Source organism: Jaculus jaculus, unplaced genomic scaffold (genome assembly GCF_020740685.1).
Source record: "Jaculus jaculus isolate mJacJac1 unplaced genomic scaffold, mJacJac1.mat.Y.cur mat_scaffold_46_1_974171_arrow_ctg1, whole genome shotgun sequence".
NCBI classification, from domain to species: Eukaryota; Metazoa; Chordata; class Mammalia; order Rodentia; family Dipodidae; genus Jaculus; species Jaculus jaculus.
In genome coordinates, this window is record NW_025423499.1 from 509,152 (window position 1) to 535,430 (window position 26,279).

Genomic DNA, 26,279 nt, shown 5'->3' on the forward strand with positions numbered 1-26,279 from the left:
GAAGTACATATGCCTAAATTTCAATATTACTTCCAGTAGGATTATTCAAGTAAAATGTATTCAATATTAATATGGTATCAAATATGCAAAATTCCAATCTATATCATTGTCAAATGTCTATTAACAACTTCCATGATTATAAAACTATCCCGTGGTAATATCCTCCCTCCCTCCATTTTCCCCTTTGAAACTCCTTTCTCCATCATATGCACTCCCCATATCAATCAGTCTCTTTTATTTTGATGTCATGATCTTTTCCTCCTCTTGTGATGGCCTTGTGTAGGTAGTGCCAGGCACTATGAGGTCATGGATATCCAGGCCATTTGTGTGTGGGGGGAGCATGTTGTAAGGAGTCCTACCCTTCCTTTGGCTCTTACATTCTTTCTGCCACCTCTTCTGCATTAGAACCTGAGCCTTGGAAGGTGTGATCAAGATATTCCTCAGTACTCCAGTCACTTCTTTCCATCACATGATACCTTCTGTGTTGTCCCACACTGAAATCCAGGACACAGTGGTGGAATGCTGGTATATACCCCTAGATTGCCTGAGGAGACTCTCCTGCAGTGCTAGCTTGTCAGTCACTTTTTAAAAAGATTTATTTTTATTTATCTATGAGAGAGAGGATGAGCACACCTGAACCTCTAGCCACTGCAAATGATCTCCAGATCCATGCAACACCCTGTGCATCTGGCTTACATGGGACCTGAAAAATTGGATATTGGTCCTTAGGCTTCACAGGCAAGTGCCTTAACAGCTAAGCCATCTCTCTAGTCCTTGTCAGTCACTTTTAAGGTTGGACATATTGAAGTATATTTTAAAGAAGTAAGCAATTCTTGCACTTCTTCCACATCATTTTCTTCTTTTTCTTGAGAAAAATAAAGTGTTATTCATTTTAAACATTTGTTACAGCACCACATTTTATAGTATAATTGTAATCCAGCTTTTTGTTTTACTTATACCAATACACAAACAGTTGTGTATATGAGCATGTTGCAAACTATTCACCTATATACTATAAGCTGAAATTTAAGCTTAAAAGTTACTAATCATCTGTTTATGTATAGAGCATTGGCCTGTAATAAACACAAGGAGACTTCAGGATCACTCAAAGGTAAAATTCACATGTGAACCCTCATGTCTCAATGGTACATGTTATGTGGAATTTATATGATGTACTGCTATACAATAATTTTTTAAAGAAGTCCAACAGACTGGCATCCCACTTTTTTGAGAGACAGAAAATTGGTACACCAGGGACTTCAGCCACTGTAATCAAACTCTAGATGCATGTGCCACCTAGTGATCATGTGTGACCTTGTGTGCTTGCATCACCTGTGAGTCTTGCTTATGTGGGACCTGAAGAGTCAAACATGAGTCCTTAGGCTTGGCAGGGAAGTGCTGTAACTGCTAAGCCATTTCTCCACTCCTGTTCATTCATTCTTAAGAAAAGTAATACGTGCATATCTTCAAGTAAATCAACTCTTCCTGAAATGTCACCATTTCCTGAGGCTTTCTTCCCTGCATGTGCCATCATGAAAATTAAGCCCTTAGCCTCTCAAACTTGGAAATATACCTTTATTGTCAAAGCTTGAAATAGCCATCAGTCAATTACAGTTCAGTATAAATGTTTCTTGGTTCCTTTCTAGATGGGAGTGAAAGTATGAAAAGTGATAGTGCCATTATGAGGACTCTGGTGACCCAGGAGGTGACAATGGATGTGACTGAGTTAAGACAAATGCAGAGCTAAGCAGGAAAAGCACTAAATTTTCAAGAAGGCTCGCATTTCAGAAATATAGGTTAAGGAACTAGAGATCAAAATCTGTCCTATGGTGAACGGACAGCAATTTGAATAGTTCCTATTGTCTTGGTTCCTACCTCAGCCCCGCCTTACCTCAGCCCCTGCATTCTTAAGCACAGGTCACAGTGAAATATGACCAGTGAATTTATGATCTCACAGAAGAGATTGTCACCACCACAAGACCTGAGCAAGTTTGAGGCCATCAACAATGTGACAGAGGACAGAGAAAGACAAAAATGCGAGACATCAGAACAGAGGAAGGACAACTTGAAAAGAAGAGGGAAAGTGGAATAGAAATGCAGAGGGGATAAAGGAGAGCAACATGGGAAAATATAATAAAATTACAGTAGATTCATATACTAAAATCTTCAGGGCTGGAGAGACAGCTTAGCAGGCAATAAAAATATGCTTGCCTGGAAAGCAAAGGACAATGGTTCACTTCCCCAGGACCATGTGTATCAGATGCACAAGGTAGCGCATATGCCTGGAGTTCATTTTCAGTAGATAGAGTCCCTGGTGAGCCTATATTCTCTCTCTCTCTCTCTGGCCTTCTCTCCTTCCCTCCCTTTTTTCTTCTCTTAAGTAAACAAATTAATCAAATTTTAAAATCTTCAAAGAAGAAACAAACAAACCAAATTATTAGGGTTTTGATGGAGATCTTTGAATTGAATGGCTTCTTTAAGACCTGTAGCTAAGCCTGTGTTTTGGCTCACCTTGTATACATGCTTGATCCCCTTTATGATGTGATGGTGGAATCTCTCTGTCTGCTGCTGATGGTCTTTAGAATTGAAAGGATTGATCATCACTAGTTTTTGTATGATTTCTTGTAACATTAAATAAAAGTCCACAGTTGTAAGCACAGACCATGCAGAAACCTGGATGGAATCCAGAGGAGAGCTAGTCCCCAGACAATTAACACATCTAGTGCTGGAAGGTGCTACATGAGCTTCCAGGGGGAAAGTGGACAAAATCTGTCCAAGCAATCAAAGTCTAAGTAACTCAAAAGCAAACAACCTGACATGATGCTCACACAAATGCAATAGTGGTACACAGCCATGATGGATAACCACATGCTCTTGGATTGGCTATCAGACCCATTCAGTGGAAAGGAAACCATATCTGGAATGGGAAACAAGTCTGAACCATATCCAGATGATAATTCTCTTTTCCACGATAAATCTCCCCCTAAACATAGACTATAAGAGGGTCTACATCCTTTTAATTCTTTCTAATTAATAATGGTTATCCCATTTATCCAGCAATGACTTCATTCTCCATTGGAGAACTTCCTTTTCTTTTTTCAGATGGGAGCTAGACCTGAGGAGATAAACGACCAAGTGCACGCCTCTCTGACCACAGCTGAACCCACAGAGGAATTGGGGGGGGAAAAAAGAGTGCTCCTATCTTAGTGAATCTGATATCAGCTCTTGGATGATGGAGAAAGATACTGAGGAAACTCAACATCTACCAAACCAGAGATCCAGAGGCTCCTAAGTGTTCATCACTTAAGGAGATTTAATATGATCCGAGCATCGCTCGGGGAATTTTGCAGAAGAGGTGTGCCAAGATTGTTGGAGCCACAAGTTGGGATATTTTGCATAGAGACATTGCCTCTGCCCCCCCAACACATGGCATACATTCCCCATGGGGTGGACATGCATCCAAAATAAGGAAGTCCTTTTCAGAAAAGGGGCAGAGAGGAGGGAAAGGGTGATACCAACATGTGTTGTTTATATACTAATTATGTCCATATCTAAAAATCTTTCACATGCAAAAAAAAAAAAATGATAAACTTCTTGGAACTCATGCTAAAAAAAAAAAAAAAACATTCATCCCAAAGTGAACAGCGAGCTGAAAAAAATAGACATTACAGGTTCTCTTTTCTATCAGTTCTGAGGATAACTCCAGTGTCAAAGATGGATTATGATGTCATAAATTCAGATCGATGATTGATGATTGAAAGTTTAGTTCAGAACCGTGTTCCCTCTTGTTCACATAATTTTACTCTATCCTTTTCATGTGTGTCTCTGTGCATGGTGTGTGTGTGTGTGTGTGTGTGTGTGTGTGTGTGTGTGTGTGCATGGTATTGTGCATTCATGTGGATCCGTGAGCCACAGCATACATGTGGAGATCTGAGGACAAGTTCAGGTTTCAGATCTCACCTTGCATCGTATTTGAAGCTGTGTCTCTCAGTCAACAAATTATTCCCCAGGATGGCTCAGCAAGTTTCTAGGTAATTCTCCTGTCTCTCCCATATTTGGCCATAAGCAATCTAGGATTACATATTTTATGCTGCACATCTGGATTTCATGTGGCTTCTGAAGATTTCAAATAGGATGCACTTGTGTGGCAAGTTCTTCATCCACTGAGCCATCTCTGTAGCTCTCTCCTATCTTTTGATGGCTGAAAACTTCTAACTCTTTGTTATCTGTGTTGCTGCTTACATATTTGGAATCAAATTATAATACATGCCCACCATGAAAGCCTCTTCTATGGCATTTCAGGTAGCATGTGCATATTCTGTGTGTTTTGCAGTGAAGAATAATCCAGACAAATATTAGCACATCAGAATCTGGTACAGAGATCTAATGAAAGCATAGAATGAATTGAGAACAAGCTTTGGAGGTGAGCTTGGAGCCAACTAGACCATCTCCTCTGGGGCAATGGTATGCTGTGATGCATTTGTTTAATATAGTCTCCTTGAACATGCCATCGTAGAGCAATGATTACATCTTCATCATGAGCCAATGAACTCCTTTATCTACTCTACATTCTTCTTACCTTTAAGATGAAATTTTATAATGAGGGTGTTTAAGAGTTGGTCAGGAGAAAGAAAACGTTTAGTCCACCAAATTACATTGATTACTGGATGGGATCATCTGGATTTTTCTAAATCCCTGAATATTATGTTTCCATAGACATTACAGTATCTTTAAAGTATAGGGAATGATGAGACTCAACATGTACAGTTCAATTTCTATAAACGAAGTGATTGCATTCCCTGGTCTTCTGCCTGTTATAATGCCAAGGCTCAAGAAAAAGTCTTCTGTTACCCTTAGCCAACTCTCTCTCGTCTGGCTAGGAAGCATTGCCCAGACAAAAGCTGCTCACACTATGTGGCATTAGGCATCACCTGGAAGTTGCATAAAATGCAGAGTCTGAATCCAAAACTCTTGAGGAGTGTGAATTGTGTGTGAATTGGTCATTTGGCTTTGCACACAGTGTCTTAACCACTAAGCCATCTCTCCAGCCCCATTTTTCACAATTCAGCACATCCAACGAGCTTCCAGGAGATGCTGTGATAATGGTCCAAGAGGCATATTTTTAAGATGCCAGAATTTGGGCTTATTTATTGTCTTCATGATCCCTTCCAGACATCGCTTACATATTTTTGAATAAATATGCATTTGTAGAAAGTAGAGACAGATCCAATGAGCCAAACATTATCTAATTAATATTGTGTGAATGTCTTGGTTTCTTCTTACAGACCTTCTAATGAGATACTGTCAATTTATGAATCTAATTCATGAGGCAGCGTTCTTGTCTGATGATTCCAATGTCACCTACCCTTGAGTTTAGAAATGTCACCTGGGTAATCGTGAGACCTATTGTCCTACTACCTTGGAGTTTCTTTAACAGAATACATGCAAGGATGGCTTCTGATGAAAATTTATGTCTAACTGTCCCAGATGCTAGTAAATCAAGGCTCTAATGGATGTGGACTGTAGTGAGGGTACTTCCTCATGGGTAGCTATTTTTGTCTCTAGCCTCACACGACAGAACTTTGAGGCTCATGCTTTCTATACATTTCATGTAAAGACAAAGAAACCCATCATGAGGCCATCGACTCCAAAACTAAAATCATGCACTAGAATTCCACACATACATTTGGAGAGACACAAATGTCCAGCCTATAGGATCTGGTAAAGATTTCAGCCCACAAACTCATGTAATGAGAACTGTATCTTTATTTTCTCACTTGTCGAAGTGTGATGTCTTGTCTTCTAAGGAGTTCTGGAGGAAAAACTATTTCTTCCTGTTTGGATTATTGCATCTACCCTGGATCTTGTCCAACAGCTAAGGGTTTACTTGTGCAAATGTCTCTGGAGGGCAGGGGCCCACCATATCAACAATTCACACAATAAGTTTCTAGAGCTATGGGATCTCTGGGTTGGGCCCAAAGGGAATTATGCCACTAAATATGCACATGCTCTGATTGTCTCATTCATGACTTCGAGTAGTCACTGCCTGCTGAGGATGCTTCCATCTTTTCACACATATTAGAGCACGTGTCCAACTTCTCTCTTTGGAGAGCCCATGCCTGGGTCAGAGGTAAGGACACAGAGTGGCTCTTCATAGGAACTTTTTCATCATTTTCAATTCCCTTTCATAGTTCTGGGAGTCAGTTCCCACAGCCTCTTGAATGTCAAGAAAGCATGTTTTCCTTCTTTTATTAGTTTCTAATGTGATAACTACAAAAAGATGTGAAAATACATGATTGACTTATTTTTTATTGGTCCCTTAAATTGCTTCCTTGGAGGAGTTTACACTAATGTACTACTATTGACTGAAGTGGAAGTGGAAGTCCTCACCTCCAGTACCTTAGAGTGAGGCTTTATTTTTATATGGAGTTAATGCGCAGGTAAATAAGTTAAAAGTGTGCCATGACTAGAGGAGACCCTAGTATATGGAGAACTATGGAGGGAAGGTCACATGAAAACCCAGGAGAAGGTGACCTTCTGGAAGCATGAGGAAGCCCAGTGCTATCAGCACCATGATACTGGATTTCCAACCTCCAAATTCATGAGAGTGCAATGGCAGTTCTTTAAGCTACCCACATTGATTACTTGTTTCCAAGTCCTGGTGAACTAGATACAGAGATACTGGCAGTTTTTCCATTGTATTTTGTCCTGTGCATTTGAAAATTTATCCTGTACATTGTGGATATTGTTATTTGTCTACACTTTTCACATTGTATCACTGGAAACATTTAAGAATTTGAAAAACGGGCTGGAGAGATGGCTTAGTGGTTAAGACACTTATGTGCAAGCCAAATGACCAAGGTTCAATTCCTCACAATGCACACAAACCAGATGCAGAAGGTAGTACACTCATCTGGAGTATGTTGGCAGCATCTAGAGCCCCTGTAATTCACATTATCTCTCTCCCAAATAAATAAATAAAAATAAAATATTAGCATCTCAACTGCTAAGCTATCTCTTCAACCCCTTGATGCAATTTTTAACTATGAAAAATTGTGCACCTTTAATAGGATGTGAAGAGCATATATTCAAAATTTTTTTGAGATACATACTGATTAAAGCCTAAAATCTGAGGTTCAATTCCCCAGGACCAATGTAAGCAGGATGGACAAGGTGACAAATGCGTCTGGAGTTCATTTGCAGTGGCTGGAAGAAAGGCCCTTGTGTGCCCATCCACTCTCTATCTGCCCTTTTCCTCCTCTCCTTCTTAAATAAATAAAAATAATTTTAAAATAAACTAAAATATTAGACTTCTGGCCAAGATAGTGACTGCCTCTGCAGCACACATCCCTGGGAATAAAGGCAAGACATTTTAGGGGGTCACTGTTTCTTTTAGGTGAGAGCAACCTCCAGTAGATTGCCAGTTGGAGGGCACAGAGAGGAATAAAACAGGGAATCACTGATTCCTCACATGAGGGTAACCCACCCCTCCCATCAAGCAGCCACTGTACCCACAGTCCCAGCTTCAGGAACCTCTAACATTTACTACAGGAAAAGAGTCCCAGGCCAATATAATTCCACTTGCTTCACTGCACAGGGGTGATCGCCCTGCTACCCCTGGCCAGGAGTGACCTTGGCCAGGCTACAACCATGGGCCCATTGGAGCTCAGGCTCCTATGATCAATTTGCCTGTCAAATGTGTGCCACCGCACCAATCCCTGCTTGTGTAAGCTTAGCATGTTCGGCCCATTTGCTCACTTATTGCTCTGGCCACTGCACATTCATGCACAAGCCCAAGCCCATTGCAACTGCCCATGGGAGCTCAGGCTGTCTCTGTCACTTGCATCAGCTCAGGTTCAGGACCATCCCTGTCTGTTGTGGCCTACCGCCATTGTCCTGTTGGGGTGGAGCTCAGACTACTTCTGGGTCCTGGTGTTCAGCCATGCCAGAGTGTGGGCTGCCTAGGTGCTTGGTGCCTCAATGTACCTCCTAGTGCAAACACAGGCAGCTTCGGCGCATTACAGCATGAAAGCTCAGAAAACTTTGGGGCCACTACCAGGCAAGAGCTCAGGCAGCTTTGGAAAGTTAGAGCCAAAGCAAGATCTTGAAAAAAAATCCACGCAAACCAAATCCAACAGTACATCAAAAGCATTATCCATCTTGACCAAGTAGGATTCATCCCAGGAACACAGTGGTGATTCAATATACAGATATCTGTCAATGTAATACACCACATAAACAAGGTTAAACACAAAAACAACACGATCATTTCAATGCTGAAAATGCCTTTGACAAAATACAACATCATTTTCATGATCAAAACAGTGGAGAGAACTGGCATGGTTGGTTCACATCTCAACATAATAAAGGCAATATACAAATCTCCTAAGGCCCAAATAATACTTAATGGAGTGAGACTGAAGGAATTTCCATTGAAATAAGGAACAAGACAGGGTTATCTATGCTCACCTCTGTTTTTCAATATAGTACTAGCTCAAGCAATAACACAGGAGGAGAAACAAAAGGGATACAATTTGGAAAGGAAGAAGTTAAGTTAGCTTTATTTGTCGATGTCATGATTGTATATGTAAGAGACCTGAGAAGCTCCATGCCAAAACACTTGAAGGTGATTAACTCCTATAGCAAAGTAGCATGATACAAAATAAATGCACAAAGTAAGGAGCCTTTCTATATGCAAATGACAAAGATACAGAGAAAGAAATAAGGGACATGGCACTCCTAGGCATATATCCTAAGGACTCATCTCATTTCCTTAGAAGTACATGATCAACCATGTTTATTGCTACTGAATTTATAATAGCCTAGATGTCCCTCACCTGATGAGTGGATAATGAAGATATGGTACATTCATACAATGGAGTTCTATGCAGCAGTAAAGAAAAATGAAGTTATGAAATTTCCAGAAAAAAATGGATGGATCTGGAAAGGATTATACTAAGTGAGGTAACCCAGGCCCAGAAAGCCAAGCACCACAGTTCTCACTGACTGGGATACTGTGTGAGAAGGAAAAAACTCAGAGGCAGAGGCTAGTATGTTAAAAAGAAGATATAAAGGGAAGAGAAAGGAAGGAAGGAGGGCACTTAATAGTTGGTATTGTATATATATAAGTAGATTGATTGAGATGGGGAGAGGATATGATGGAGAATGGAATTTGAAAGGTTAAAGTGGGGTGGGGGAAGGGAGGGTATTACCATTGGATATTTTTTTATAATCATGGGAAATATTAGTAAAAATTGAGGGAAAAAAAAACAGCATGGTACTGGCATAAAGACTGGAGTATAGACCAATGGAATAGATTTCAGGACCTGGACTTTAGGTGAAGCAACTATAACTACTTGATATTCGACAAAGCCCCTAACAATAGAGGCTGAAAAAAAGACTGCATCTTCAACAAATGGTGCTGGACAAACTGGATAACCATATGCAGGAAACTAAACTTGATCCACACATCTCGCCATGCACTACACTCAAGTCCAAATGGATCAAAGAACTCAATACAAGACCAGAAACTTGACTACTACTGGAAGAAAATGTAGGAAGTGATTTCCATGATATAGGCATGGAAAAAGACTTCCTGAACAAAACCCCATTAACTTACAACCTTAAACAGTGACTCAACCAATGGGATCTCATGAAGCTGAAGAGTTTCTATACAGACAATCATATCATAAGACAAGCCAATAGACTACCCACAGAATGGGAGAAAATATTTGCAGGTTATCCAATTGACAGAGGCCTATACTCTAGAATCTACAAAGAACTCAAAAATCTAAAGAGTAAAAAGCCAAAAACACCCCACTCACAAAATGGGGCAAAGAGATGAACAAGCAGTTCACAAAAGAAGAAATAAAAATGACAAACACACATTTAAGAAAATGTTCATCATCCCTAATCATCAAGGAAATGCAAATTAAAACAACTATGAGATTCCACCTTACCCTAATAAGGATAGCAAACATCAAAAAATCAAATGAAAATAAAGCTGGCAAGGATGTGGAGAAGAAGGAACACTCATGCACTGTGGTGGGAATGTATGATGGTACAACCACTTTGAAAAGCAATATGGAGACTCATGAAAAAGCTGACTATAGAGATACCAACAAACCCAGTTATTCCCTTACTGGGCATCTACCCTAAAACCTTCAAACCACAGGCCAGAGAGATTTGCTCAACCATATTTGTAGAAGCTCAATTCATAATACTTAAGAGCTGGAATCAACCCAGATGTCCATCACTATAAGAATGGATAACTAAGGAGTGGTCTATCTACAGAATGGAATTCTACACAGCAGTATGAAAAAAATGACACAGTGAAATTTGAGGAAAAATGGTTGAACCTAGAATAAATCATTCTCAGTGATCTTATCAAATCATGGAAAAAAAAAATGCCACATAGTCTCTCTCATCTACAGCACCTAACCCGAATCTACCCAAGATGCCTTACATACCCAGCAAGCATCTTGTGGACTAGAAAATAGGATGGGTAGGGATGGAGGGGAGGGCAATGGAGGGGTGGGAAACTCAAATCTAGACACAAACGACAATGGTACCATAAAATTCTGCTCCCTAAAAGGCAGACCAAATGGCTGAACCTTCACCAGGCCCTTAGAGGGAACACCTGAGCCACAAGACACTGGAGAGGGTATGATGAAGACAAACCTAAATCTTCTACAGCTTCCCTCCCTCCTTCTCTCCCCTCTCTAGCTCGTTCTTTCTCTCTCTCTTCTCTAATTCTTGTAAATTAGCTCTCTTTTTCTTCCTTTTCTTAGTAGGCACTGACCTGTAACTCTCAGTACCAGCATGTGGCTATCATCCACAATGAGCTTTTGATCAGACTGACCTACAAGATTTCCTAAAAGAAAGATAGATTTCTATCTGACTATTTGATGACCCACCATAGGTTAGTGGTAAGACCCTACTGCTGAAGACCCTTTATGTGGTCGACATGTAAAATGCAATGGTATGGCTGGAAGCTGGAAGACAGTCAGTCCCCAGTCAGTGCGTCTAGTGCCAGAAGGTGCTACATGGGTGACTGGGGGAAACTGACCAATATCTGCTCAAGCATCTAACCTACTTAGCAGCAAATAACCCTCTGTGATGCCCACACAAGTGCAATAGTGGCACACAGCCATGGTGGGGAACCAATTACTCTTGATTTGGCTAACTGATCCCCTCAGTGATATGAGACCCATAGCTGGAGCAGGGAAACAAGTCAGAACTATATCCAAACATATGCCCGCTCTCCATTATCAAGCTACTATCAATCGTGGACTACAAAAGGGCCTACACCTATTAAATTCTCTGCTTAAATAAGTAAGGGTTACCTCCTTTGTCCTGGTTCTAACTTACTCTCTGTTGGAGAATCTGCTTCTCTTTTTCAGATAGATATAGATTCTAAGGAGAGAGCCTCCCCATCATACCTCAAAAGGACCCCAACTGAAACAGAAAACAAAACAAAACAAAACAAACAAACAAAAAACTTGTAAAACAAGCAAGGGTGTTGTTTTCATGGTGAACCTGATACCAGCACAAGGGTGAAGGAGATTAACACAGAGAAAAATCAACTCCTACAAAATCAGAGAGCCAGAGACCCAGAAGACCCCAACACCTTATCACTGAAGTAGACCAAAAAGGAACCCAACATGGCTCAAGGAAATTTGTGGAAAAGGGGGCATGAATAATGTCAGAGTCGCATGTTGGGTCATGATATGCAAAGACATTTATCCTACCCATAACTGAAGGCTAATTCCACAATGCATGACCCATATACCTCAACAAGGAGAGGCCAAGGGGAGGGGAGGATGAGCCTAATAATGGTACCAAAGTTACTGTATTTTCTGAATACAAAACTAATTAATAAAAAAAGTAAGGACAAAAACGTCCTAAGACTTAAAATATCTAGATTAGATGAGGTATACATTTAGGTTCTTTTTTTTTTTTTTTTAAAGAGAGTGCCAGTCGTGGTAGCACGCATCTTTTTTTTTTTTTTAACAAATTATTTATTTATTTATTTGAGAGCGACAGACACAGAGAGAAAGACAGATAGAGGGAGAGAGAGAGAATGGGCGCGCCAGGGCTTCCAGCCTCTGCAAACGAACTCCAGACGCGTGCGCCCCCTTGTGCATCTGGCTAATGTGGGACCTGGGGAACCGAGCCTCGAACCGGGGTCCTTAGGCTTCACAGGCAAGCGCTTAACCGCTAAGCCATCTCTCCAGCCCACATCTAGGTTCTTAAGAGTCAATGGCTTTGTTTCTTTTTATTTTTAATTTAGTTGAGAGAGAGATACAGAGAGAAGGCAGACACAGACACAGAGAGAGTACGGGCATGCCAGGGTCTCTTACTGCTGAAAACAACTCCAGAAGCATGTGCCACCTTGTGTACTTGGCTTTCTGTGGGTTTTGGGGACTTGAACCTGGATCCTTTAGCTTTACAGACAAGTACCTTAACTTCTGAGCCATCTCTACACCCCTTGTTCTTTTTCCTTATATGTCAGGGTTTATTTTATGGAAACAAGTACTCAGTTGTCTCTGGATCTGAAATATTTCCTCAGGGGTGTCAAGTCTGCTCACCTGAATCTGAATTTCTAAGAGAAATCAAATATACTTGCAGGGATCCTTGTGGCACCTGTAGGCTTCACAGACTTGGAGGTGATGTCTAAATGCCAGGACACCCAGTATTCCCAATAGTAGTGTGTGTGTACTGCTGTGATAATCTCTTTCTGCACCCCAGGTCACTGGAAGAGGTATCTGGAAAGATCACTCTAACCTGGAAAGCTTGCCCAAGAAAAAAGTACCCCAAGTGGAAGTCAGGCAATGGATGAGCCAGTCTTGTACATGACATAGAACACACATGCACATGCATGCACAAGTAAACACACACAAACACACATACATACACACACACACACACACACACACACACACACACACACACACACATTGCACATCATTAAGATGTGTGAGCACATACAAGCCCAGAACCCATCCCGAACTCTTTTAAATTAATCTCAACGTTCATAGTGCCTGAGAACTAGTGCAAATGAATGCCTGTTTTTCTCACCATTCAGTTGTTTTTAAAATTTTATTGTCTTGTACACTGAGACATACCCCCAACCCTACCACACAATTCATATGAAGAAAATATAGTAAGGAGGAAAAGGAGACTCAAATTTCACCTTGACACTCCCTCCATGGGAGTCTTGCTTCCTAAGGTTCTGCCACTTTTGCTCTGCTATTCAGTTTCCTGACCTTTTTGTCATTGATGTCCTTTGTAATTAATTAGTTTATTTACATAATGAGAGAGACACACAGAGAGAGAGAATGGGCAAGCCATGTCCTACAGCCATTGCAAATGAACTCCAGCAACATGAGCCATTGTGTGCATCTGACTTCATGTGGGTAGTGGGGAATTGAACTTGGATCCTTAGACTTTGCAGGCAAGTGCCTTAACCACTAAGTAATCTCAGCCTGGGCTAGAGTGAGACTGTCTCAAAAAAAAAAAAAAAGTAAAGAATTAGTTGAAGAGTATGGCATTTGTGTGCGTTTGTATGTGTCTATGTGGTGTTGGGGGAGTGCACATGTCTTGGGATGTTAGGCCTCATCATTCACCATGTTTGAGATAGAGAGAGCAAGAGAAATGATTTCTGTGGTACCGACCATCTAACCACCCATGCATGCTTTGGGTTTCCCCTAACTCTGTCACCCAGTGGTGTAGGTACTTGTGAATGACAGATGCAGGCCTTATGCCATCCAGGCTTATGTGGGTTCTGGGGGTTACAAACTTCAATGCTCAGGGTCTTACCGTATTTGTAAACTTGAAAAGTCCCAGTACTTTGGCTACTAAGGCTATAAGAATCTCTCTGTCTCTCTGTATATATATGTATGTATATGTATATCTATCTATCTATCTATCTATCTATCTATCTATCTATCTATCTATCTATATATATATATAACATACATACACACATATATGTACATATAATGATCCAAAAATGTTCAATGGAAAACATTAGAAACAGATAACTAAAATTGAAGCTAATACCATGTCCTTATATGAACAGCACTTTTTCCTCTTCATACATGTGACAGCAAAGTTTAATTAATTGCTTTATTTTTTTGTTTTATTTTTTTGACATAGGATCTCGCTTTAGCCCAGACTGAGTTGGTATTCATTCCTATGTAGTCGCTTGCTAACCTCAAACTCATGGCCAACCTCATACCTCTGCCTCCCCAGTGCTGGGATAAAAGGTCTGCACCACCACATCTGGCCAGCTTTTGAAGATAATTATTTTATTTGTGTTTTGGCACTTTCATATGTGGATATCATGCTTTTGATTTTATTTCCCTCAATTATTCTCTGTTTTTTGTTGTTTGTTTTTTGAGGTAAAATCTGTTGTTTGTTTTTAAGGCTCTACATTTTATGTTGTGAGATAGGGTTTCATTGAGCCTGGAGCAACCCAGTTCAGCTAGACCACCTGGCCAGTACATTTCAGGGATGCTCCTGCCTCCGCTGTCCCAGCCCTGGGATGACAAGGGACTGCCATGGTGAGTGTTCTTTAAGTCTGCATTACTGTGGAGCTCTCAGTAGGTTCTGGACTTCTGCTTTGGTGTGTTGTGAGTCTCCTCAGTGCCTGTCTCCATCACCCTGGTGCAGGTTGTCAGGCCCACTGTGGAAGCAGCTCTCTCACTCCTCTTGCCAGTTCCTCTCTTTGGTTTCACCTGAGCCTACTGTTTCTTTCTTTTCTTGGTTGGAATGAGGTTCTTGTGACCCCACAATGGGTTCAGATTGTATTTCCTGAGTATCTAGTTTATGGTGGGGGAAAGGTTTACTTTCTGTAGTGACTTCTTTCTGACACAATGAAGATGTTACCTTGAGTGTTTATTTGGTGTGAATCTACAGTGGTGGAAAGGCTATGTCTGAATCTTTGGTAGAGAAAATGGAGTCAGTGAGTAATAGCACAATTGCCATAGCAAGTTCCTAATGTAGTATTGAATCCGAGAGTCTAAGTCATTGAAAAACCATGGCAATGGGGACTATGTTGATTCTTCCTTAAAGGAATGGATATATAAGTTCCTACATTTGAGTACAATGAGGTGCTGCAATTTTTCAAATGAAAGGGATACTTTATTTTTGATTTTTTCATTACTTTTGTACAGTTAAGTTGGTACTATTGTTAGCCATCTCCTGTTCCCCCCTCCACCTGGCCCCTTCTTGTTGGGGTATATGGGTCATGCACTGTGGGCTTAGCCATCAGTTATGGGTAGGAGGAAATGTCTCTGTGTTTCATCACACAATGTGTGGCTCTGAAATTCTTCCTGCACCCTCTTCTGCAAATTTCCCTGAGCCATGTTAGGTTCATTTTAGGTCTGCTTCAGTCACGAGGTCTTGGGAGCCTCTGTGTCTGTGGATATATGAATTGGTATGAGTTGATTGTGCTCTGCATTGATCTCTTTCACCCTATTGCTTGTACAAGGTTCACCAAGAAAACAATACACTTGCCTTGTTTTGCCAATTATTCTTAGTTTCAGCTGGAACCCTCTTGAGGTATGATGGGGTGGTTTCCTCCCTAGGGCCTCCGTCTATCTGAAAAAGAGAAGCAGATTCTCTGAAGGAAAGAAAATTTAGCACCAGAGAAATGGGATAATCATTATTTTTTAGAGAGAATTTAATAGGGCTAGGACCTCTTGTAGCCCACTATTGGTAGTAGCTTAATAGTGGAGAACACGTTCATTTTTGGGTGTGGTTCTTTCTTGTTTCCCAGCTCCAGCTATGGTTTCTGTCACTGAGCTGATCAGTTAGCCAAATCAAGAGCAGATGATTACCCACTATGGCTGTGTGCCACTATTGCACTTGTGTGAGATTCACAACAGGCTATTTGCTGCTAAGTAGGTTAAATGATGAGTTGGTTGGGCAGATATTGGTCATTTTCCCCCAGTTGCCCATGTAGCGCCTTCTACAACTGGACAAGGTAACTATATGGCTACTGACTCTCTTCCAGCTTCCAGCAATGTCATTCCATGTTACAGGTCAAATGCATATGGTGTCTTCAGCAGTAGGGTCTTACCACTAACCTATGGTGGGTCATCAAGTACTTTGACAGAAATCAGTCATTCTTTTAGAACACTTTGTGGGTCTCTGATCAAAAGCTCATTGTGGATGATATCCTCCTGTTGGCACTTGGAGTTACAGTTCAGTGCCCACTGACCTGTAAGAATGAGCAAAAACATAAGTAATATAAAACACAGAAAAGAGGAAGAGGGAGAAAGAAAGAGAGAGAAGCAGTAGGAGATTAAGGTTAGTCTTTATCATACACTCTCCAGGGCCTTGTGACTCAGGTGTTCCCTCTAAGGGCCTGGTGAAAGTTTAACCGTTTGGTCTGTTCTTTAGGATGTAGAGTTTTATGGTACCATTGCCATTTGTGTTCAGATTTGTGTTCCCCCCTCCCTTACCTTCCCATACCTCCCCACCCACCCTATTTTTTGGTTCTTGAGATACTTCATAGGTATGTTGGCATCTTGGGTAGATTCAGGTTAGGTGCTGTAGATAAGTGAAACTATGTGGTGATTATCTTTCTGTGATTGGGTGAGTACAGTGAGCATGATCTATTCCAGGTTCAACCATTTTTCTTCACATTTCATTGTGTCATCGTTCCTTACTGCTGTGTAGAATTCCATAGTGAAGACATACCACAACTTAGTTATCCATTTTTCTAGTGATGGACATCTGAGTTGATCCCAGCTCTTAGGTATTATGAATTCATCACCTATAAACATGTTTGAACAAACTTCTCTGGACTAAGGCTTATAGGTTTCATGGTATATGCCCAGTAAGGGAATAACTTGGTCTCTTGGTAACTATGTGTTCAGCTTTTATAGGAGTCTCCATATTGCTTTCCAAAGTGGTTGTACCGTCTTACATTCCCAACAACAGTGGATGAGCATTCCTATCTCTCCACATCCTCACAAGCATTTATTTTCATTGGATTTTTAAATGTTTACTATCCTTACTGGGACAAGGTGGAAGTTCATAGTTGTTTTAATTTGCATTTCCATCATGATTCTGGATGATGAATATTTTCTTAAGTGAGTGTTTGCCAATTGTATTTCTTCCTCTGTTAACTGCCTGAACATTTCTTTGCCCCTTTTGGTCAGAGGGTTGTTTGACTTTTTCTTGCTTAAGTTTTTGAGTTCTTTGTAGATTCTAGAGATTAGGGGTCCTTCAGTTGGATATTTAGTAAATATTTTCTCCCATTCGTAGGGTAATCTTTTGGCTTTGCTTATTGTATATTTTTCTGTGAAGAAACTCTTCAGCTTCATGTGATCCCACTAGGTGAATAATTCTTTAACATCCTGTGCTACTATGGTTTTGTTGAGGAAGTCTTTTCCCATTTATATATCATGGAAATTTCCTCTTATATTTTCTTCCAGTAGTAGCTGAGTTTCTGGTCTTATATTTTGGTCTTTGATCCATTTGGACTTGAATGTTGTGAATGGAGAGATGTGTGGATCAAGTTTTAGTTTCCTGCATATTGTTATCCAGTCTGTACAGCACAATTTGATGAAGATGCTGTCTTTTCTCTAGCCTATATTGTTAGGGCCTTTATCAAATATCAAGTAGGTGCAGTTGCTTGACACAAAGTCAGGTCCTCAAGTCTATTCCATTTATCTATACTCCTGTTTTATTGCAGTACCATTCTGTTTTTATTACTAAAGCTTTGTAATATTGTTGGGAGCTATGAACCAAACTTCGGCCATGTTAACAGAGACTGCCATATAGCAAGTTAAAGTTTCTACTTCCTCACCTAAGGCTCAACTGCCACAAACAAAGACTGCCATATAGCAAGTTAAGTTTCTACTGCCTCACCTAATATTCAACTACCAGAAACAATGGGATCATACACCTGGCCAAACATTCCCCCATCCTGCCGGTAGCTAATGAAGAAACAAAGGCATTGCAGTTTAACCAGTAACTCTGTGATCTTTGCCCTGACCACATTCCCTTCCTCCTACAACTCCTTGCCCTGACCACGTCCCCTTCCCCCTACAGCCCTATATCAACCTACATGTAAGAATAAACTCTTGAGGCTGTGACAAATGACTAGCATGGTCTCCTTCTTGTGTCTGTTTGTCTTTCACCCAGGTTAGCTTATCCTTGAGTCCTTGTTCAACTCCCTGCTGGCCGGGGCAATTGGCGCCCAATGTGGTGCCCAAGGTACGAAGTGTGACCTGGGCGTCACTTGAGTGGACGGCCTGTACCAGCCATTAGACTTCCACTCCACGGGAGTGGTGAGTGAAGTTCTGCATAGAGGTCACTACAGGCAATACACCTGTAATACAGACCTGCACCGCAATCGACGCAGAAAAGCCCGCCTGCAAAACTGATCTGTTTGAGGTAAGCAATGAATTTTAGGCAATTAAAGTAAAGACTATTGAGTCATTTTTTTCAAGGCACAAGAACTGCGGGACTTCCTTTTTGCACTTCTTTTCCTCCTTTTACTTTCGGTTGGCGGCATCGTGTGGAATTGCAACATAGCAACAGGACAACTGAAGCCTCTTGGCCAGGGCTACCCTCTGGCATTGGCTGAAGGCCCCTAGCTCCCTGTGTGAATACCGACGGCCTGTTCGGGCATTGGCAAAAACCTCCTATCTAGCCTCTCTTCCTATCAACAAAACTGGATACGCAATAGCCAGTAAATATTCTTAGAGCGGCCGCCAGTTCTTAAAATTGTGGTCAGACCCATCGGTGAAACCCCCCAAACCAGTTCTCCAACCAGGAACATTGCCCTCTGGTCTTGCCATTTCTCCTCTTTCCTTTTCTACCATGGGACAGACCCTAAGTAAGCATAAATTTTTAAAAGGCTTAAAACTTCTCTCAAGGCACAAGGAACACAGGTTAAAAAAAAAAGATTTAACAAAGAGTAAAAAGGAACTAATTGCCATAGTAAAAGATATTTTAAAAACACAAAAATTGAGATTACTTCAAGTTCTTTTTGATTTTATCAGGAGGATTTGTTGTGTGTGTGTGTGTGTGTGTGTGTTTATGTGTGCTCATTGTGCTTGCTAGTCGTGTCATGTTTGTGACTGTAATTAAAGAGACGAGATAGACGGAGGTGACATTCCTTTCTCTTCTAGAAAACCATTCAAGGAAATCAAAGACCTAAGCATAGAAATTACAAAGGAAAAGTTAAATGTCTTTTACAGGAGTAAATTTGCCTGATATTTGTTCTAGATCAAGTTCATCTTACATAGAGGATTGTTAAAAACAACAAAACTTCCTCCAAAGAGGTAACTTATAATTTGCCAGATATTTTAAAAAAGATTGTAATGTCCTGTTACTTAAAAGGAGGAGGCAACTGACCTGACTTCTGAGCCAGCATACCTCAAGATAACAACACAATTTGCCTTAGCTACTCCTAATAAAATCATTTCCAAGTGTGTTATTTGTATTATTGATAGAAAATTGTATTAAGACTGCTTTCTTTTTAGTAATAGGATTAACCATTTTGGTGTAATATTTTAATAGCCTTATAAGAAAGACAATCAAGTCTCAGCCTTTTGGCTAAGATCAAATGTAGTATCTGTTCTTATCAGTTTAATATCTGATATGTACTCTAACCAAGGACAATATATTAAATGGCTTTTTGTAGCTCAGAGTTGGAATAGGAGCTAGCTCAGTCCACTCCATGCATCCACCTGGTATTGCCGTACTTCCAGGAACGGTGCAACCCCTTGGGGAATAACAAAAAAAAAAAAAAAGATAGAAAAGATAATTAATTATGGGGTGAAATGAATTAATTAAAGGAACTGGAAAAGAATTTTTCAATGGTGAGACATAGAATGCTCATTAAAAATGCTTTTTCAGGGCTGGAGAGATGGCTTAGTGGTTAAGCGCTTGCCTGTGAAGCCTAAGGACCCCAGTTCGAGGCTCGGTTCCCAAGGTCCCACGTTAGCCATATGCACAAGTGGGCGCATGTGTCTGGAGTTAGTTTGCAGAGGCTGGAAGCCCTGGCACACCCATTCTCTCTCTCTCCCTCTATCTGTCTTTCTCTCTGTGTCTGTCGCTCTCAAATAAATAAATTTTAAAAAAATTTAAAAAAATGCTTTTTCAGTGGTACTGAGAATGTTAAAGTATTTGAATAAAGATGTGTGTATGTAGGAAAGAATTTTCAGGCCAAACCTAAATGCCATGCCTAAAGTTAGAGATTCTTCAACTGTTTACAGACTCTTAAGGATAATCAAAAAGTTTTATATTGGGACATGATCTTAATCTAAATTCATCTTACATTAGACACAGGTGATGCCTATGTTAGGTGGGTCACAAAGTCATAAGTATAGATGTAATTGGAAGTTTAACCAGGTTAAACATAGACAAGAGTCTATCACCTTGTGTTTGGCAAATGGGTAAATTTGCTATGTAAAAACAAACAACTTCGGAAAAGAAAAAAAATGTCAGAATGCTTATCTCTCTTCTCTGTAATCTCATATTGCTCTTGCTTTCCAACATATGCTACTTAAATTCATGGAAAGCTGGACTGTGAAAAAAAATAGATAGAACCACCTTTATCTCAAACCCCATGTAAGTTTAATCCATGTGTCCCCCAGACTCTGACTAGAGACAAAAATGGCCAATTGTCTCTGACAAGGGAAAAAAAATTACAGCATATAACTGGTTCTCTTTAATTCATCTCTTATGAACACGTAAAGTCACATCTGTTAGATAAAGTCTCTCACTAGACAAAAGTTAAATAGATAAACTGAGTCCTATGATAAGGCCTCACTCATTAACAGGTCACTGATGCTAATTTGGCATGATTTAAGGGTTATAAAACTGGCTTTAAGACCTCTCAGTAAAGTAAATTAGGTTCCTCTTTTCATCAAGGTTTTAACTATTCTAAAGATATAGACTCACATAGAAATGGTTAATTTCCAAAGGTGAAGTACTCATACCTAAAGACATTGTGACTTTACAGATAACTTCTGTCTTATTTCTGTTAATTTTATTGAATGGTCATAATTAGGTTTAATTGCTTAGGTTTAAGTGATTCAATTTCCATAATAATAACTTTCATCTTCCTGGAATTTGTTGGAATAACTTACTTAATTTTTATCAAACTTAAGTATTGGGTAAAACATAAAATTGTTTTATGTTAATAAAAATTTCTGTCGTACATAAAAATCAATAGCTATCAAGTTTAAGCCAAAATCATTGGTTGTCAAATAATATTTTTCTTTCCAAAACTTTATCAAGGGTTATATTAATATTTACCTAGCTGTTTTGGCTCAGAAAAGACCAAATTCTACTCTAATATATGTAAAGTAACTATCTCAATTTTGGCACCATGATAACATTTTGTTAGATTTGGTTAACTTACATTCAAATATTCTAGCTATACAGAACAGTCATCTTGATTTTGATGCTACTAAGGCTGCTAATGATTTATTTACTACAATGAAGTCTGTGGTGCCTGGTTGGGACTCTCTAAGCTCCTGTATAGGCAGCTTTACAGCTGTGGGAGTTTGCCTTCTGCTTCTCTTATGCCTATTGCCTTTTTTCTTCAAGTGTTTAATGAAGTCTATTGTAAATGTTCACACAGAGGTCCGAGCTATACACTATAGGACATGTCCCTGGCTCTCTCAGACTTTATCTTAGTTCTCCCTTAATTTTGTCCGCTGACGGCCAGAGACGGATAAGAAAAAAGAAGGAGAATCTATAACAGAGAAACCTGCTGGCTCAAAAAACACTGAGGGTAAGGTAATCTCCATTGCAAACAATGGTACTTTAAAACTTTTAAAATGACAGGTTTATCTTAACAGGTCCTTGGAGGCCAGAGGCCCCCACAGTGGAGTGTTCTGAATTGCCCTTAAAGTGGAGATTGCTCCAGGACCTTAAAAAAATTAATAAGGCCATAGTACCTATGGGAGCCCTACAATCAGGCCTCCCCACTCCAGTAACAATTCCTGCAGGATATTGTAAAATCATTATTGACCTAAAGGGTTACTTTTTCCCTTATACCCTGAGAATTGTCAGCATTTTACATTTAATTTACCTGTGGTAAATTTTAGAGGCCCTAAAGATAGTGCAGGCTACAATTCTGAGCCAAAGGGTCACTTTTATCTCTTATAAAAAGCCTCTTCCCCTGGTCATTTGTGCCACTAACTTTATATCCACCAGGGTGTTCTGGCAGGTGGGGCCCCTCTTCTGGGTACATTTACCCTCCAAAAGTTAAAAACGGGGAATTTATATCCCATAAAAGGCTCTCCAAGAAATATCCTTCATCATGCCTTGTTTGTCCTAAACTTTTTATCCCTTAATACTCAGGGAAATTCAGCTGCTGATTGCCTTTGGCACACAAATACAAAAAATAACTTTGCTAAAGCCATGTGGAAAGATCCTTTAACTTTTAAATGGAATGGCCCAGACCAGTACTCATTTGGGGCTGAGGATCAGTATGTTTGTTTGACACCAAAGAAAATGCTGCAAGATGGTTACCAGAGAGACTTGTAAAACAAGCTGATGATCCTCCAGTGACATCTCACATATCTAGGGAAGAAACACTTCCCTGAGAGAATCTCCTTTTTTTCCCTAACAGGACAAAGCTGGAAGGACCTCTACTTATCTTGATCATCTCACTCACAATTGGACCCATTATTATAATTAAAATCATGTCTTTTATATGTCAACAGATTAAAGCCATTAAGGTGCAGCCTTTACAGGTCCATTATCACTGACTGGAGCTGGTGGATCAAGGGGTTGCCACTGAAGACCTGCAGCTGCCACTCTCCCTTTATCTTACATTCTGTACTTATTTACTATACTGCTGTCCTCAACACCTCTGTTATCGCTGTGGTCTACCTGTCTTGGCCAAATAGCTACCCCTCCTACAGGAGCTGCATAGGATTCGGACCTATGCATATCAATTCACAATAAAGCGAGTGTGATATGGACACTGACGTGGGTGCAAGGCAAAGCACCACAGGGGAAGGTCCTTATCTGACTGCTTCTTTATTCGCCAAAAGGTATACCTGGCTTGCATGGAGATTGGTACCATAACTGTTATCACTAAGGCCGCACCTCGCTCTCTGGCCACATAGGCCCTACCCTGCCCCCCAACAGGTACCAATGGCCTTAGATAGTGAGAAAAAGACATCCCACGGGAGAAGTCGGGTCCCTACTTCCCCAGTTGGTTAATGCCCACAGCTGCAAAGCAGCCCTTCCCTCTTTTTGTATAAACGAAGGGAGGAGATGTTGGGAGCTATGAACCAAACCTTGGCCATGTTAATAGAGACTGCCTTATAGCAAGTTAAAGTTTCTACTTCCTCATCTAATACTCAACTACCATAAACAAAACTGCCATATAGCAAGTTAAGTTTCTACTGCCTCACCTAATATTCAACTACCAGAAACAATGGGATCATACACCTGGCCAAACATTCCCCCATCCTGCTGGTAGCTAATGAAGAAACAAAGGCATTGCAGTTTAACCAGTAACTCTGTGATCTTTGCCCTGACACGTCCCCTTCCCCCTACAACCCTATATAAACCTACATGTAAGAATAAACTCTTGAGGCTGTGACAAATGCCTAGCATGGTCTCCTTCTTGTGTCTGTTTGTCTTTCACCCAGGTTAGCTTATCCTTGAGTCCTTGTTCAACTCCCCACTGGCTGGGGCATAATACAGCTTTAGATCAGGCATAGTCATGCCTCCAGGGTTATTTTCTTTTTCTGAGCATACACTTGGCTATCCGAGGCATTATACCATTCCAAATGAATTTTGAGATCATGTTTTTCTATTGCTGTGAAGAGCAATGTTGGGATGTTAATTGGAATTGCATTAAATCTGTTTATTGCCTTTGGTAGAATTGGCATTTTCACAATGTTACTTATGCTTATCCAAGACCATGACAGGCCTTTTCATTTTCTCAGGTCCTCCTCAAATTGTTTTTTCAGTGTTTTTATGTTTTCATTGTAAAGATCTTTCACTTCCTCAGTTAAAGTTATTCCAATATATTTCATTTTTTGTGCTTTAGAAAATGGGACAATGTCCCTTATTTCTTTCTCTGTATCTTTGTCATATGCATATAGAAAGACTACTGATTTTTGTCCATTGATTTTGTATCATGTTGCTTTGCTAAAGGAGTTAATTACCTTTAAGAATTTTGGGATGGAGTTTCTCAGGTCTCTTATATATAGAAAGATGTCATCTGCATATAGAGCTAACTTACCTTCTTCCATTCCAAACGTATCTCTTTTATTACTTTCTCCATATTGCTTGAGGTAGGACTTCCAGTACTATATTGAAGAGCAGACGTGAGAGTGGACAACCTTGTCTTGTTTCTGATCTCAATGGCAATTCATCCAATCCCTTTCATAAAGTATTATCTTTTTGCTTTAGGAACTTTTATGTAGAGCCTATATTATGTTAAGATATGAACCGATCATGACAATTCTTTCCAATGTTTTGATCATGAAGTTATGTTGTATTTTGTCAAAGGCCTTTTCTGCATCTATCAAAATGATCATGTGGTTTTGTGTTTAACCTTGTTTATGTGGTGCATTTTATGACCAGGAAATAGGAGGTTGGGGTGGGAGGGGAGGGTAGTGTAGAGGTAGGGTACACTAAACTGGACCCAGATGGCAATGGTACCATAAAATTGTACATCCTAAAAGACAGACTAAATGTTTGAAATTTCTTCAAGTCATTAGAGGGAAGACCTGAATCACAAGGCCCTGGAGAGGGTATGATGAAGACTAACCTTAATCTTCCCCCCACATCTCTCTCTCTCTCTCTCTCTCTCTCTCTCTCTCTGTTTCCCTCTTCTCTCTATTTCTTTTATATAACCTATCTTTTTCTTCCTTCTTTTCCTTGGAGCTGGCCTGTAACTCCCACTACCTGAATTGGCTAACATCCACAATGAGCTGTTGATCAGAGAGACCTACAAGGTGTCTGAAAAGAAGACATATTTCTGTCAGAGCAATTGATGACCCACCATAGAGTAGTGCTAATACCCTACTGCTGAAGACACCAATGCTGTTGGTATGGGCAACATGGAATGAATTGGCTGGAATCTGGAAGAGAGTCAGTCCCCAGACAGTTAGCTCGCCTAGTGCCAGAAGTTAGTACATGAGTGACGGGCGGGGAGGAGGGGGAGGGATATGACTAACATCTGTCCAAGCAACATGTGGTCTTAGCTACTCAGCATCAAACAACTTGGCATGATGCTCACACAATTGCAATAGTGGTACACAGCCATGGTGGGTAACCAACTGTTCATGATTTGTCTAACTGATCAACTCAATGGAACAGAACTCAAACCTGGAGCTAGGAAGCAAGTCAGAATCATGTAAAAAAAAAAAGTGCCTGCTATACATTACCAAGCTCCTATCAATTGTGGGCTATAGAGGGCCTACACCTATTAAATTCTCTCTAAAATAACAATGGTTACCCCATTTATCTGGTGCTGACTTCACTGTCTGTTGGAGAATTTGCTTCTCCTGAGGAGAGATTCAGCCCATTGTACCTCAATAGGGCCCAAGAAAAAACCAAGAGTAATTGGGAAAATGATCAAGAGTGCTGCTTTCTTGGTGGAACAGGATTATAGCAGAGTGATCACAACATATGTAAAACATAGAACCAATATATTGGTGAAGGCAAGAGAAGAGTTGATGACGTTGTTTGTTATAGGGAAACAGGAAATATTATTCAGAACCAAACATCATGGCTACATAGAGTCTGCATTGAAAGTAGAATGTTATTCGTAGGGCCAGAGAGATGGCTTAGCAGAAAGCATTCTGGCCTGCAAAACTTGAGGACCCTGGACCAACTATTCAGTACTTATGTAGAATCACATGCACAAAGTAGTACATGTGTCTGGAGTTTGTTTGCAGCTACTATACATTATGGTATAATCATTCTCATATTCTCTCTCTCTCTCTGCTTAGGTATAAATAAATTTTTAAATATAAAAATAAAAAATCATTCTTTTGCTTAAGTGCATTTATGTAGTAAATTACATTTGTCAATTTCCTTATTTTGAACAAACCCTGCTGCCCTGAGAATAAACCTACTTGGTCAAAGTGCATGATAATCTTGATGGGTACTTCAAAGGGGCAGAAAGATTGTGACAGCCACAAGTAGGGACATTTTGCACAGAGATATTGCCTCTCTCCCATAAGTGCATGCTGCCCATGTAAGGCATGACTCACAATACCTGTGGGATTGACCTGCATCCCCAATGAGGAAGTCCACCTCAGAAAAGG

The 26,279-nt window shown here is 40.2% G+C and overlaps 1 non-coding gene across 1 annotated transcript; it reads left to right on the top strand.

The window, feature by feature from the left end:
• The first annotated feature begins 19,561 nt into the window (after positions 1 to 19,561).
• Positions 19,562 to 19,752, top strand: LOC123457431. Its single transcript, XR_006635015.1, has one exon. It is a non-coding gene; the product is annotated as a U2 spliceosomal RNA (small nuclear RNA).
• Positions 19,753 to 26,279: the final 6,527 nt, after the last annotated feature.